This window comes from Lissotriton vulgaris, unplaced genomic scaffold (assembly GCF_964263255.1).
Source record: "Lissotriton vulgaris unplaced genomic scaffold, aLisVul1.2 SCAFFOLD_923, whole genome shotgun sequence".
Lineage (NCBI taxonomy): Eukaryota > Metazoa > Chordata > Amphibia > Caudata > Salamandridae > Lissotriton > Lissotriton vulgaris.
This window is the reverse complement of record NW_028249880.1, coordinates 362,651-377,552: the sequence shown is the minus strand read 5'-3', so window position 1 is coordinate 377,552 and position 14,902 is coordinate 362,651. Positions and strand designations below refer to the sequence as shown.

The 14,902-nt window shown below is 40.2% G+C and overlaps 1 protein-coding gene across 1 annotated transcript in view; it reads left to right on the top strand.

Annotated features, from left to right (window-relative positions):
• Positions 1-14,902, top strand: part of LAPTM4B (lysosomal protein transmembrane 4 beta) — a gene marked incomplete at its 3' end in the record, with an annotated part of 365,454 nt that overhangs the window by 33,726 nt on the left and 316,826 nt on the right. The gene's annotated exons all lie outside the window — the stretch shown is intronic.

Here is a 14,902-nt window from a genome sequence, read left to right as displayed (position 1 = left end):
GGTTTGGGTTTTGGGGTACAGGGGTATTTTTAGGGTTCAGGGGTAGGTTTGGATTTTGGGGTACAGGGGTATTTTAGGAATCAGGGCTAGGTTTGGGTTTTGGGGTACAGTGGTATTTTTAGGGTTCAGGGCTAGGTTTGGGTTTTGGGGTACAGGGGTATTTTTAGGGTTCAGGGGTAGGTTTGGTTTTTGAGGTTCAGGGGTATTTATAGGGTTCAGGGCTAGGTTTGGGTTTTGGGGTACAGGGGTATTTTTAGGGTTTAGGGATAGGTTTGGGTTTTGAGGTACAGGGTATATTTATAGGGTTTAGATGGGTTAGTGTTTAAGGGTGTTGGGGTATTTTAAGGAGTAAGGGTGGGTTATGATTATGGTGTGCAGGGGTATTTTAAGGGAGCAGGGTGGGATTAGCACACGATATGAGACATGGCATGAAGGGCGGAACGTACCACACGCCCCTAGCGTTTGTCACGCCCACAGCACACGCCCACAGCACAACGCAGACACGTCCACAAGGGACTACTTTGCTGACACGGTTCTTTTACCTTTTAAATGTATATGGTGGGTGTCTGCATAGCCTATGTCCTTCTGCTGCAACTGCCCTTTCCAACGCTGTATTGGGTGTTGTGATTGGTGCTGTGGTTCCTGAGATTACCCGCCTCAAAGGTTTGGGCTCTCTCTGTATTATATTAGTATGGATATATATATGTATATATATATATATATATATATATATATATATATATATATATATATATATATATATATATCTATATATATCTCCAAAATAAAAGTTCGCCCTGAGGCAAGAATCACGCCCACAACAGGATGATTTTCATCATATAGTTTACGGAAACCAGCAGCCACCGTCCAGTGTACACTCTTCACAATCCTAACATGTTTCAGAACTTCACTCGCTCTTTCATCAGAGGAAATGCAAACAGAAACCATAGAGCTGCTTATTCAGGACTTTAAACGCATGCGCCAATTTGCCCCGAAAACTATCAGGTGAGTATTCAAGTCGGCATGCTGGTCCCTGTAGTACAATTCAAAGCACCAGTGGTCCCCAAGTGGGTTTGGTTATTCTGCTGCCGTTTTGAAAGTCGATAAAAAACCCCAGTGGGCCATCAGACCGGGGTGTTGGTTTTTCAATTCCTGCCCTGATGCACCCATGAGGACTCGAACTCCTGTCCAGTCCTGGGCCTCACATCAGCAAATAACGTTTTGTTATATATATATATATATATATATACGGACTTAAGGCCTTGGAATTTTACCTTAATAAGTGCCCTCCGAATTCGATAGCTCATAACAAAATACTATTGGACATGACTAGGATGTGTCTGGACCAAAATGTCTTCATTTTCAATGGGGTCATCTACCAGAAGGTCAGAGGTGTGGCGATGGGGGCCTGCTTCTCCCCCAGCTACGCGTGTTTACACGTCGGGCTGTGGGAGGAGCAGGTCCTCTTTGGACATCACCTAGAATTTATTACCAACAATGTTTTACTGTACCTGCGGTATATTGATGATGTGTTTCTTGTTTGGAGGGGAACTATTGAAAGTGCCAAGGCCTTTGTGGAAGTAATCAACAAGAATAACATCAATTTAAACTTTACTTCCAATATCAGTCCTAGGTCCATATGTTTCCTAGATGTGAAGGTATTTATTGTAAATAACAGTTTGTCAACTAGGTTGTATAGGAAGCCAAGTGCTAGCAATACAATATTGCACGCCAGCAGCTACCATCCTGCACATCTGATCCGGAGCATTCCCTTCGGGAAATGCTTCGGATCAGAAGGATCTGCAGTACGGAAGCCAAATGTGCAGTCGCGCAGGAGGCTTGCAGATTACGCTTGTTGGCCAGGGGCTATTCAAATACCAGTTTGGTGAAAGCTATCCAACGGACCAAATCTATCAGCAGGCAAAAGGTTTTAGTTCCTAGGGACAGGACCAGTACAAAGGTTGACCAATTATACTGACCTATAACCGCCAGCATGGAGATCTAAGAAAGATCATATAGAAGAATTGGAATCTTGTTCAAAGTGACCCTGTCATCAGACATAAAGTGAGTAACAAGCCCTTGCTCACTTTCCGTAAATCACCCTCCATGTCTAAGGCTCTGGTCAGCAACACTATAGAGCCAAAACTTTCAAGCACTTGGTTGTTACTCAAAAAAGGTTTTAAGACCTGTCCCCAATGTAAAGCCTGCCGCTATGGCAGCAACAGGACACACTACAAAAGCCCTTTTCGACAGGAACCTATTGCTATCACCAAGAGGTTGACATGTAAAACGGAATATGCTATCTATGTGTTGGAGTGTCCGTGTGGGCTGCAATATGTGGGCAGCACTAGGCTGCCCGCTCACAAACGGATACTCCAACACATACGGGCGATTTCGGGACACGACCAAAACTATCCGGTTGCCAGGCACTTTGAAGCCAAACATCTAGGCATTCCTTATCAGCTTCAGTACTTTATCATAGATGCAGTAGTGGTATCAAGGAGGGGAGGTGACCGTGAGGCCAAACTCCGTCTCCTTGAGACCAGGTATATACTGGAGCTAAACACAAAGAATCCGAATGGATTGAATGACAGGGAAGATTTATGCACTTGCATTTAGGATTCTCAGGATTTTACGGTTGACCTGTCCGGATAATGTTTAGAGTAGACTGGTTTTAGCTAATTTTTTAAAAAGGTGTAGTGGCTCATATAGATGAATCTTTTGAAATTTTTGTAAACATTAGGAATTTGTACTGTTTTATATACTTTTGCACTTTATAGCATTTTTGCACATCACTTATTATGCACTTTAGATTTTTAAGCAGACTATTTTTGGTGACAGGCCCACTTGGGCGTTATGTGTTTAGCAATCATTCACATTGAAAACAGATATATTATTGCAAGTGAGCGGGATTATGTTTTCTTCACTGTAAATTATGTTTATTACTTGCTTGCAATATGATGGTGGTCATAGGACTTATTTATTTAAACTTGTACAGCATATCGCCAAAAAATGAATTGTATGAATTTCCTTTCATAGGTGGATTTACCACCATGACTATATAGGAAATTTCAGCAGTATGCTGCCACCTAGGATTACCTATGTATTATGAATTTTAAACTTTTTTTTAATTAAGTTTATTATTGTACAGGTGGTTTTAACAAGTAATAATATATTTAAGTAATTTTTCATGCATTGTTCTGACCATCACGATTTTTGCACAGTATTTTGCTATGTCTATTGCTAATCAATCTGCACTGTCACTTTAAATAGTCTATCTATAGGCTAGCAGTTTGTCATGTGATCAAGCTTCTTTGGAAGCGGAATGCGTCATGGGGGCAGTGCTGGCAATCATGAAATAAAAACCACTTGTTTGCACCAGCAAGTATTGGGTTCACTCCTCGTCATTTTGGATGTTTGTAGTGGCAGTCTGCAGTGTGACGATTTTCCAAAATATATATCTATATCTATATCTATATCTATATCTATATATATATATATATATATATATATATATATATATATATATATATATATATATATAGATATATATATATATATAGTTATATATATATGCCTCAGAATGACCCGCAACTGTAGTACCGAAAAGGGCTTGACAGAAGCAAAAGAGAATTTGTTCTCAAGACTGAGAAACAGAGGGTATAGTCAAAAAACCTTGGAGATAGCGGAAAGCAAATGCAAAAACAAAGACAGGAAAGATCTCCTTTTCCCAAGAAATTCAGTCTCCAAAAAGGAAAGTGGGATATGTGAACCCCTGAGACGTATCACAGGGTTCAACAATTACCAGGCGAACCTTCGAAAAATCCTAACCAGGCATTGGCCGTTGGTACGTAATGACCCAATAATAGGGCCACTATGTGGTAAGACACCCTCCATAAACTTTAGGAAGGCAAAATCAATTTGGATTCAACTCGTGTGCAATGCCCCTGCCATTACTAAACCTAAAATTTGGTTACAGAACCAAAAGGGGTTCAAGAAATGCACCAAGTGCAAAGCATGTAAACATGGAAGCAATACCAGCACTGTAACACTACCCTTCAGACAGAAATCATACACAATCAGGGGCATGTACATGTGCAAGACAGACTACGCTGTATATGTTTTGGTATGTAGCTGTGGAAAACGATATGTGGGAAGTACAATCCACCAAGTACATGTGACTATCCTTCATCACCTCCGGGCGATAACCAATGATGATCAGGCATACCCGGTAGCCAGACATATAAACTCTCAACACGCAGGAAACACTCAAGATCTGTCATACTTTGTGATTGACAACATACCCAAAAACATCAGGGGAGGTAACCGTCAACTAGCATTACGACGGTTAGAGTCAAGATACATAATCCTGCTCGACTCCAAGATACTTAATGGGTTAAACGCAGATGAGGCGCTTAAGTACACTTGTAAATCCAGTCTGCTTGTCCCGAACCCTTGTACAACTCTTAGAAACATCTGCGATTCACTAGTAAAATGAACCAACAGTAATTGTACATATGAGCACCTTCTTAATTTGTTATGGTTAAGCACTTTTTGTTTAATATAACTCACAGTTATAACTTTATTTTGATTTTAAGGAATCACGTAGAGTCAGAGCACCACGAGGCATATGACACATGCATTGATACATACGCAGCATAATCCGACCGCAACCAGCCCAGCCTCTCCTGTCCACTTGGAGATGAGGCGTTATACAATCTATGTAACAGACCGTAAGGGGAATTAAGTAACTGAATATTACATAACCTTGCAGTGTACTCAAACTTTTGCAAATTGGCTAGACCGCGTGGCGAAACTTTAGACGACTGCGTAAATACCACACTGGGTGATCGTTACCAGTTTGAACCACAAAACCTTTGCCAATACACGGGACCACTTGGTGTTGTTGCACATTAGGCATACAGACCCCACAGATTACATGTCACAGACATAGTAAATGTGTATTTCATGTGTGTTGCTCTCTAAAAATGTAGAATTAACTGGGTTACCTAATTAACATCCCATGAATGCCAGTAGACTCTTGAGTTTCTGTTCTCTGCGTAGACACCCGGTTTGACAAATCAAGTATTATTATACAATGACTTTAAAATTTTTATGGTATTATTTGAATTCAGTTTGTGAATTTAACTTAATTTAATTCTGTCTTATGCATATTAATTGTGTATAGAAATGTCCTAGGAAAATGTGTGCTAAACAGTAGGCACAGTGACAAATAGGAAATGTAGTGAACCATGACTCGTGAAAAATGTAAAGAACTCTGCTAGGTCTGTCAGGAGTGTCATGACAGAATCACTATGGCAACGGATTCCAGTTGCAACCTGTCAAGCGATTTGCTTGTATGTATGTATATATAAACTGGCATATTTGTTTGAGCAGATGTAGTGAAACGCGTCTGAGTAGCAACTGAGAATAAATCTTACTTTGGAAAAGAATTCACGGAGTCAGCGCCGTTCTTGATTGAAAGTTTGGATTGGTATTCAATATATATATATATATATATATATATATATATATATATATATATATATATATATATATATATATATATATATATATATATATATATATATATATTCACTGAAAAAACCATAGGTTATAGACCATATATAGTTAGGAATTAGCTTTTACAAAACCTTGAAAATTCACTGAAAAAACCATAGGTTATAGACCATATGTAGTTAGGGATTAGCATTTACAAAACCTTATAAATTCGCACAAAACCATTGAAATTCGCATATATAGTTAGTTGCACTAACTATATATCGCGCACCCGCAATCCACTGCTGATGATGTCACATATTACATCATTCATGACATGGTCAGTGACATCACTGATGACATCATCCAGTGACTGTATGTTTCTGTAAAGTTAAAATATGTCTTACATATTGGAAAAATGAGTGAATGTATAAGTGTCTGGATGAAGGATTTAGTAGGTGCATGACTGATTGTATGAGTGAGTGATTAGATGTGTCTCACTGAGTGCATGGGTTAGTGACTAAACTGTCTTAATTTGTACATCATTATGTCTGTTGTTCTGTAAACTGCTGCATGTGTTGATCAGTAGCTATATGAGTAACTATATGGGTTATTGATTGGTTGCCCAAGTATTTGTATGGGAGACTGAGTGTGTGTGTATGGGTGGCTGGGAGGTGTGTGACTCTGTGCATAGATGTGTGAACAGTTGATTCACTAGATGTATGGGTTCAAAAGTGCATGTGGAATTAGCTGTATGGGCGGTTGACTGTGTGCATGAGTGTATTGGTGAGTGAATTGATATCTTAGTGCTACATGTCAAAGTAAGTACATATGTAAAACACAGTACATGTGAGAGTTGACATATATAAATAACTGTGCATAAGAGCCAGTGAATGTGTGAGTGGCTGTATGGATCATTGTGAACTTGTATCAGGGATTGTATAAGAGAGTAAATATGTGTTAGTATATGTTTGAATAAGTAAGGTGTGTATAACTGTATAGTTGAGGAAATGAAGGTGTGATTGATTCTTTGCATGACTGACTAGCTGTGTGAGTAACTCCATGGATGAGTGACAGTCTGTGAGTGTCTGTTTACACTGAGTGTATGTAAGGTTATATTAGAGTCTGAAGAGGTTCAACGTATTATCACATGAATGATATCATCAGTGATATGATCAGTAATGTCAAATTAGATGTCATCAGTGATGTCATTTGAGATGTCATCAGTGATGTCATCAGTGATGTCACTGACCATGTCATGAATGATGTAATATGTGACCTCATCAGCAGTGGATTGCGGGTGCGCGATACATAGTTAGTGCAACTAACTATGTATGCGAATTTCAATGGTTTTGTGCGAGTAAAATAAGGTTTTGTAAATGCTAATCCCTAACTATATATGGTCTATAACCTATGGTTTTTTCAGTGAATTTTCAAGGTTTTGTAAATGCTAATTCCTAACTATATATGGTCTATAACCTATGGTTTTTTCAGTGAATTTCAATGGTTTTGTAATAGCAAATATCAAAAGCTGTAAAATGTATTCTTCTTTTAAATGACACTTTTTCCCCAAACTGCCTTGGTATATTCCAATATATGTCAAAGACAAAAATGTAAGTGGTCAAATCAATTTTTTCCACAATTTGAGAAAGCACAGAAACATGTAAATAAATCTGTTTCTGCTTACATGAGAGACTATGGAATGGGTTTAATATACAACAATAACTTGCGTTCCAACATTCAACACATCTACAGAAGAGATGGTGTGCACTTCTCCGATGAAGGGAATAGAATATTCGTCCTTTATTTAAAAGTGTGCATTGGAACCTACTTGTAGGTACCTAAATTAGCCACAGAACACAATAGCTCTTTTCAGAGCTACCCTACCTCTGATCATTCAAAACGTTTATCTTTTTCTAATTTTTTTTTCTTCACCAAAGTACGCTCCCCGGTTAGCTTACCGGTGCGCGTACCGGGCGCTCCACCCGCGAAATTTTCAAAAATTAAATTTTTTTATTTTTGCATATATCAGCGTCCTAATCCCCCCTCAGAAAACCTAGAGGGTCACAAAGTGTCTACCGTGCCCCCTTCTACCCATTCCGTACATTGTTTGTCCTCCATCTTATGTCTCAATTCTACCAATACACAAAATGGAGGACTCCCGTAACGCTGCCGGTTTGCGTACCGGGGAGCGCACCGGTAAGCGCTCGATAAAAAAAGGTGGGAAAGTAATTTACAGAAAAACTACTACAGACACTTTCATCAAATATAGAATAGGGCCTACTACATAGCAGTCCCTACCATTTACCCAAATTTGATGGAATTCCATTGAGAAAATTATGCTGTAAGCCCGACTAAATATCCTGAGGTAAATTACCTAACAAAAACACTTATGAAGTGTTAGAATTGACAACCAATCAAAATGCTACTTTCAATATCTTCTATTATTTTATGACATTTGATTGGTTATGTACCTGAATATATATAAAGAAAGAGAGATAAACACAGCCATTTTGACTACTACTTCCTGAAGTACATATCAAGTGCATTTCAACTGAGAACTTAAACTTCTTTTTGATTGGTAAGATGATATTTTAAAAACTGAAGTATGTTCTGCACTTTAAGTTAATTAGGAAAACATTTTCTGATAGTTATATACTATCCCTCTGTAATAGACTTCCCTGTTTTTGTTATGGATGGAGTTAGGCTTGTCTTGTATAATTAAGAATTAACTTAGGCTTTATCACATACATTTTTTTATATTTCTACTTCCAGTCTGATACCCTACACTACCCAAAGATAAAATCACTGTTTAAAAAAACAAACTACCTGTCTGTACTTAAACCCAACAGTGCCCTATCTGTACTGATATATTTTTTTAAAATTCGTTTTACAGCACAAAAATGGAAGGAGAGAACAAAACTAACTTGGAAATTGTTGCAAGAAGCAACACAGATACAGAAATTGACTCTGAATTCTATGATGAATCACGGGACTTTGAACTTCTGCAATGTGTGGAATCAGTAGATTTCCTAATTGAAAATGAAAACAAATCTGACAATGAATTATTAGAAGTTCTTTTTAATTTTGAAAACGAATCAGAAAAATAAATTTTTATTTAATAATTCAAAAATTGTTTGAGACATTATTCATTTTTATATGTATTTTGTAAACTAGTAGCAAATTGATTATAATGTAAAATCAGACTTTAAATATACTGTGCAACTTTTTGTGTTACATAGTAAGTTTGCTCATATTTACTTCCTTTCTTCCACTATATTATCTCCAAAGTGTATTTAACATCTCTTTATCATCTCCTGCCTCCATGGTGTTTCTGCTTTCCTGACAGACTACGCTATGAATTCCATATACCACAATAACTTCTGAAACAACATGCAAGATATTTACAAAGAAAACGGTGTATTTTTATTTTTAGACTCTGCATTGGTACCTACATCTTGGTACTTAAATAAAAATAAAAAAAACAACAACAATCAATAAACATACAATATTTGAACATTCTTTCATCCCATTTTCCCAATATTACGCTTCCCGGTGCGCGTACCGAGCGCTCCCCCCGCAAAAAAACGATAATAACTTTTTTTTTTTTGACCCGCGGGGCCCTTTTAAAGCCCCCTCATCAAACCTAGGGGGTCAGGGAGGATGTACTCTGCCCCCTTATGCTCATTTCCCACTTTGTTTTTTCCACCTCTTGTGTCTCGATCCTACCGAGACACAAGATGGCGGCCGCTCCGGACTGTTTAGAATGTTGACAGTCACCGGGGAGCCAATCCGCTTCTCCTCGCGAAGTTCCGTTACGCGTCAGGTACGCGAACCGGGGCGCTAACCGGGACGCTGTCACAGATATATCTGTTTTTTAAAATGTTAATTTCTCAAAATCCACTGGAGCACATATATTGAGACATAGCAAAGGCACGTCGGGCAAACCAAATCTACAATTTTGCCAAGTTTCATGTAAATCCATTCAGCCGAGCTAAAACTGATTCCAACCGCCCTATGGAAAAATGAATGGGAAAAACGCGTTTTGGGACCCCCCTTTTTTCTCGGCCCCCCCTTGACGTAATCCCCCCAAATTTTCAGGGGCTGCTCAGAAACAAAATGTGGCATTTTCCTGAAAATTTCAGCCAATTCCGTCCACAAACGCCAAAGTTATTCGACCTAGAATTTTCAGAAATCCCATAGGAAAAAAATCCTAACTATATATACCTACTGGCGACCGCCAGTAGGTAATATATATATATATATATATATATATATATATATATATATATATATATATTGGTAACAACGTTACTTCCACCACAAAAAGAGCCCAACACCGACTGAGTGACAAGCTTGACTTTAATACGTCTTGAAAAACGGAGCTGAATACACCCATATATCCTTGCGCGTTTCAGAAATTAGGCCTTGGTCAAAGGTGAGTGTAGTTATCAATTGTAGTCCCAGTGGTCACGTGGCTTGATTCTTACTGCAAGCCCCAGAATGCAATGTTCTTTGCTGTCCGGCACCGGGACATAGCATGATTACAATTTTGCATCAATGGCGTGGATTTTGCAATGTTCCAATGTATACTTTCATAATTCATCTCTGCATAGTGCGGTTTGCTCCGTTTTCTTTAAATAACCGCTTGTCATGCGGTGCCGTCGGGGAAAGAGTACTCATTCTCTTCTCCCTTTCTCGTTGTAAAGCTGCCAAATAACAGTGGAAATCCTTCTTGCTGGTGCTTTTCGCAAGCGGACCATGCACCCTCAATTAAGTCCTTATGAAGGTGGTATGAAATAATGGATAGCTGGCACGCTGCGTCAACAGACATCAATGACGGGAGACCTCGTGACCTAAGATCTGAACAAAAGCTTTGGATATAAGCGAAGCTAGACTGTCTCATGGACAGATAGTACTTGAAAATAATGGTGGGGACTTTATCATGCATTGTATTAGAGTTATAAGATGAGTTGGGTGAGAAAAAGTAAGTTTTACAGGTTGTTTTTCATGGTATGAGCAATAATTGTCGTTGGAAAAAATAGAAGAAACCACAGTAACGCCTGTTAAATATTAGAGGCAGGTGAATCTAATGCTTTTGAGCAGGAAATGCTGGCATATGGTGCGCATTTCTGGATCTTAAATCTAAAAATTCTAATCTTTTTGTCGCCTATGAACTTCAGAATCATAAAGCATGGTCAAGCATTAGTAAATAAACCCTGATATATGGACTTCTGTGAAATCTTTTGTTATATGATGGTTGGGCGCAAGACTCCTAGAAATGTTTGCTTTGTTTTGAACAGAAACAACATTTTGAGCCATGTAAATGTGTGTTGGAAATCGGACCTTGTGCTGCTGCCTGCGCTTTCCAAAGCCTTCAGGAGGACCTGCCCAGGGGAGTAGAGCGCTCGTGACCAGGAGGACGGGACTGCGAGGACCAACAGGCTGTGCGTGCAACACCTAGCACACCTGCCGCCTCTTCCCGTGTCTCCGCCTCCTCTTCTACTGCTGGTATAAGTACATTTGCCGAACGCGTTAGCGGGACGCGTGCGCGGGACTCATCCCGGGACAAAGCCCGGACTAAGGGCGGACCCTCTGAGACCCTCCGAGAACCGAGGAGACCGGACTGGACTTATAATCCTGGTATTTATCCTGTGCCATTTTGTTTCTAGATTGTTGTGTTTCTGTGCCCTTGGATTTCACGTAGTGATTTAATTTTCGTGGCAGATATGTCTGAAAAACAGGGAACCCTGCTAAACAAAACTCTTGATGATTATTTCTCTAAAGCTTCCCCAGACATGCCTCTGGAAATAGTCTTGGCAGAGCGTCGTGCAGAGCGTCGCCGCTCTGTGGAAAGCTTAAAAAGTCGGCCATTGTCACCAGTATCCACACCTCTCACGAATGTTAATGTAAATTCCCAGCTAGCTGACGTTATAGTCCACACAATGGACAGCCAACATGTGGTACCAATAGTTAGTACCCTCTGTACAAATAACTCTCCCCAACTGGATATGATTGGCCTTGAGGGCATTACACACACGAGTACCCCTAATGCCCCAAAACCGCCCACGCCTAAACCATCAAAAATAGTGCATAGTAGAGCCAAGAAACCGTCATTAGCTTCAAGGGTACATGGGCCACCCCCATGTAAAAAACGACGGAAAGGTGGGGCTCAAGTTCCATCAAAATTAAGTCACTCAGATTTTGGGAAAAAGGCCAAAGGCCCTGCTGACAGCATCATCATTACACCTGTTATTACACCTGCTGACAACGAAGGGCCTATTGCAATTGTCTCTCTGCCACCTACTGTTGTAGCCATAGACACGGAGGATGTTATGGAAGTCTCTACGCAGTCTAAGGCGCCCATTATAGCCTGCGATTCTGCTACTTTAGATTCCATAGAAAATTTAATTAAAACCTACTCTGCATCTATCTTGGAGAGGTTGCTCGAAGTAGAATCTAGACTAAGCTCACTTGAACATGCACTGGGAAACAAGGGCGAATTGGTTGTAAAAACACCACACATAATAGAGCACAAAACTTCTAACGTGACCAAGCCCAGCACAGTTGCCCCAGTTCCACCAGCTAGTCTTACACCGTTGGTGAACCCCCCTAATTTGGTGCCCAAAGGGAACACTATAACAACTGTTCAATTAATTCCACCGCCAAAAAATCCACAAAATAAATCTGCTCCTAAGTCAGCTACCGTTACAACCAACTCATCTAATGAAGTAGCTAGCACTTCAAATGAAAATCATCGGATGGAAGCAAGGGGACAAAAGCCAGGATGGGGAAGGCCTAAATCGATTCCAAACCCAGAATTACCACCAGAGGCAGTGCCCTTTGTGGTAGTTCTAACGGGGGTTCCAGTGCTACCAAATAACAAAAGGGAGGGCTTTGCACAACTCAAAAATAAGATCATGCATTGGCTAGGTCTATATAGGCCCATAGCACCACATATAAATGGAGAAATTGTGCATGTCCGCCGCCTCCAATGGTTGGGAAGTCGATCAAAAAATATTGAGGGAGATGTGGTGGTTGTAAATTTCAGGGATCCCAATGCAGTACAATTTGTACTAAATTGGCCCCCGGGAATTACAAATAATTGCATAATACCCAGGCCATTGACATATTTCTACCCCAGGTCTGTGGTTTTTCCCTCCCAGCAACAACTAGCCTCCCATGCAACACCCCAAACTACATCCTGCACTTATCCACCAGTTATGCAGAGGGCTGGTAACACACAACAAATGATGCAACCACTTATTAGACCTAATCCCATGGAGCCCTTTTATCCCCCAAATCCTCCACCTGCACTTGGAGCATTTGGCTGGAACTATGTCCCGCAAAGGCAAAATAACCCCAACAGAAGAATGGACCACTTAAAGCCCTTCACCCCCTTGGAAACCTTTAACAGATTTGACATTTTCAGCGGTCTAGATGACTGTGATTGATGCCAGCAGTCCAAGGGGTTGGACGGAAATGAATTGTTGACTGTTGAACTGTTGGGGGGGGGGGGGGAATAGGGAGTGAACCCTGTATTCAAAGAACTGATGTTACCACTATTGAAACTATTTTTCCCGAGGATGCAATCGTATTACCGGTGTTGGTCCCCATAACTGGGGACAGCTTAACAATAAGGGGAGGTGTTTTACCACAAAATGATTTGTTTTTAGAATCTGATGTAACTAGCCAAGAATGTCATATCAATGTCCCTGAGGTGGTGGGAGATGTATTGATGCAACCAATTCAGGAACCATGGCAAACTATCAAATTGGTTTCCTGGAACATAGCCGGGATTACAAAAAACCTAAGGGACCCGGAATGGTCAAGTTTCATTGATACCTTTGATTTCTGTATGATGCAAGAGACCTGGTCAGTTGAAATTACTCACAGGCTAGGCTACAAATCCTATGGTATCAGTGCGACCCCCTCCAGAAGTGGAAGACCCTCGGGAGGGTTGTTGATTTGGGTAAAGGTTAATTTAAAAGTGAATATAGAAGTTGTGGACACCAATTCCCCTGATATACTGATCTTGAAAATTAACGCTTCCAGAGGGAAAAAACTTTTTTTGGTGAATGTCTACAACAGACCAATTCCTAAATCAAAAGAATCTCCCTTATTAACCCATTTAGATCTTCTATTGGGTAATTTAGACACTAGAGAGAATTATGTGATCATGGCAGGGGATTTTAATTGTAATTTTGAGCCTGTTGTGGGGTTCAGTGACATCTTTTTAGAAGAAGACGAGGCAAATGGTATCCCTGCATTAGATAACATTAAAACAGTTAAATGCAGCCCTCAGGCACTCCAACTGAACAGGCTATGTGCGGAATATTGCACTAGAGCATGTAATGGGCGGTTACCTTCAGATGCCAGGAAAAAGTCTACCTTCTTTAGAGGGAACTATAAGAGCAATATAGATTTCATCATTGCCTCGGTGCCATCTTGGGAATTTCTCCTTGACATGGAGGTAATAGAAAGACTAGAAAGTGACCATTTCCCTCTAGCTCTCCAGATCAAGGACTCCCTATTAGGGGATTCAGTTCTTCCTTTGACCAGCGAGGCAACCAATCGTGACCAAATTGAGATACATATTAGCAACAATAGACGTTCCCTCAAATGGTCACTAATATTGGATAATGGTGAAGTTATTGTTGAAATCTATAAGCTTTTTGCCAGCATCTTTGAAGGATATTTAAATAACAGCCCAAGGGAGGGGAGTGGTGGTCTTTTTACGAAATTACACCAAAATTTTTTTGATGCCTTAAAACCCCTAGTCACTAAGATGCCCAAGAAGGGGCAGCAAAAATTACAAAATTTGCCCCATAGTAAACCGTGGTATAACAGGGACTGCAGGGAGTCCAAGAGGGCACTTTTAACCGCAATAAAATCAAAGGATCGTTTAGACATCCTCTCAGCCAGGAATAATTACAAACTGGTTCAAAGAATGTCTAAAATGGCATGGGAAGAAGCAAAATGGGCAGATCTCCTGCATGCAGCAAAAACTAGAGACAACATAGCTTTCTGGAGGCTGATAGCTAATGGAAACCATCAAGGCAGAGTGGTTAAAGACGTCTATCTAGACGAACAGACATGGGTAAATCACTTTTCTAACCTTTATAAGGAATATGAGGCACCCATTTTAGATAGAACTCTAAGCGAGGCTATCACGGGGGATACTCTGGATTTTACTTTAGGTGAGACAGAACTGGCAATAACCCAGATTAAGTCGGGTAAAGCCCCTGGGCTAGACAAGATTCCGGGAGACCTATATAAGCATGAAGTAGAAATTTGGGCTCCATACATTAACCATCTGTGCAACGAGCTATCCCGGAGTCTAGAATTCCCAGAGAGCTGGAAGGGGGCGGAAATAGTTTTAATATATAAGAAAGGCGACAGG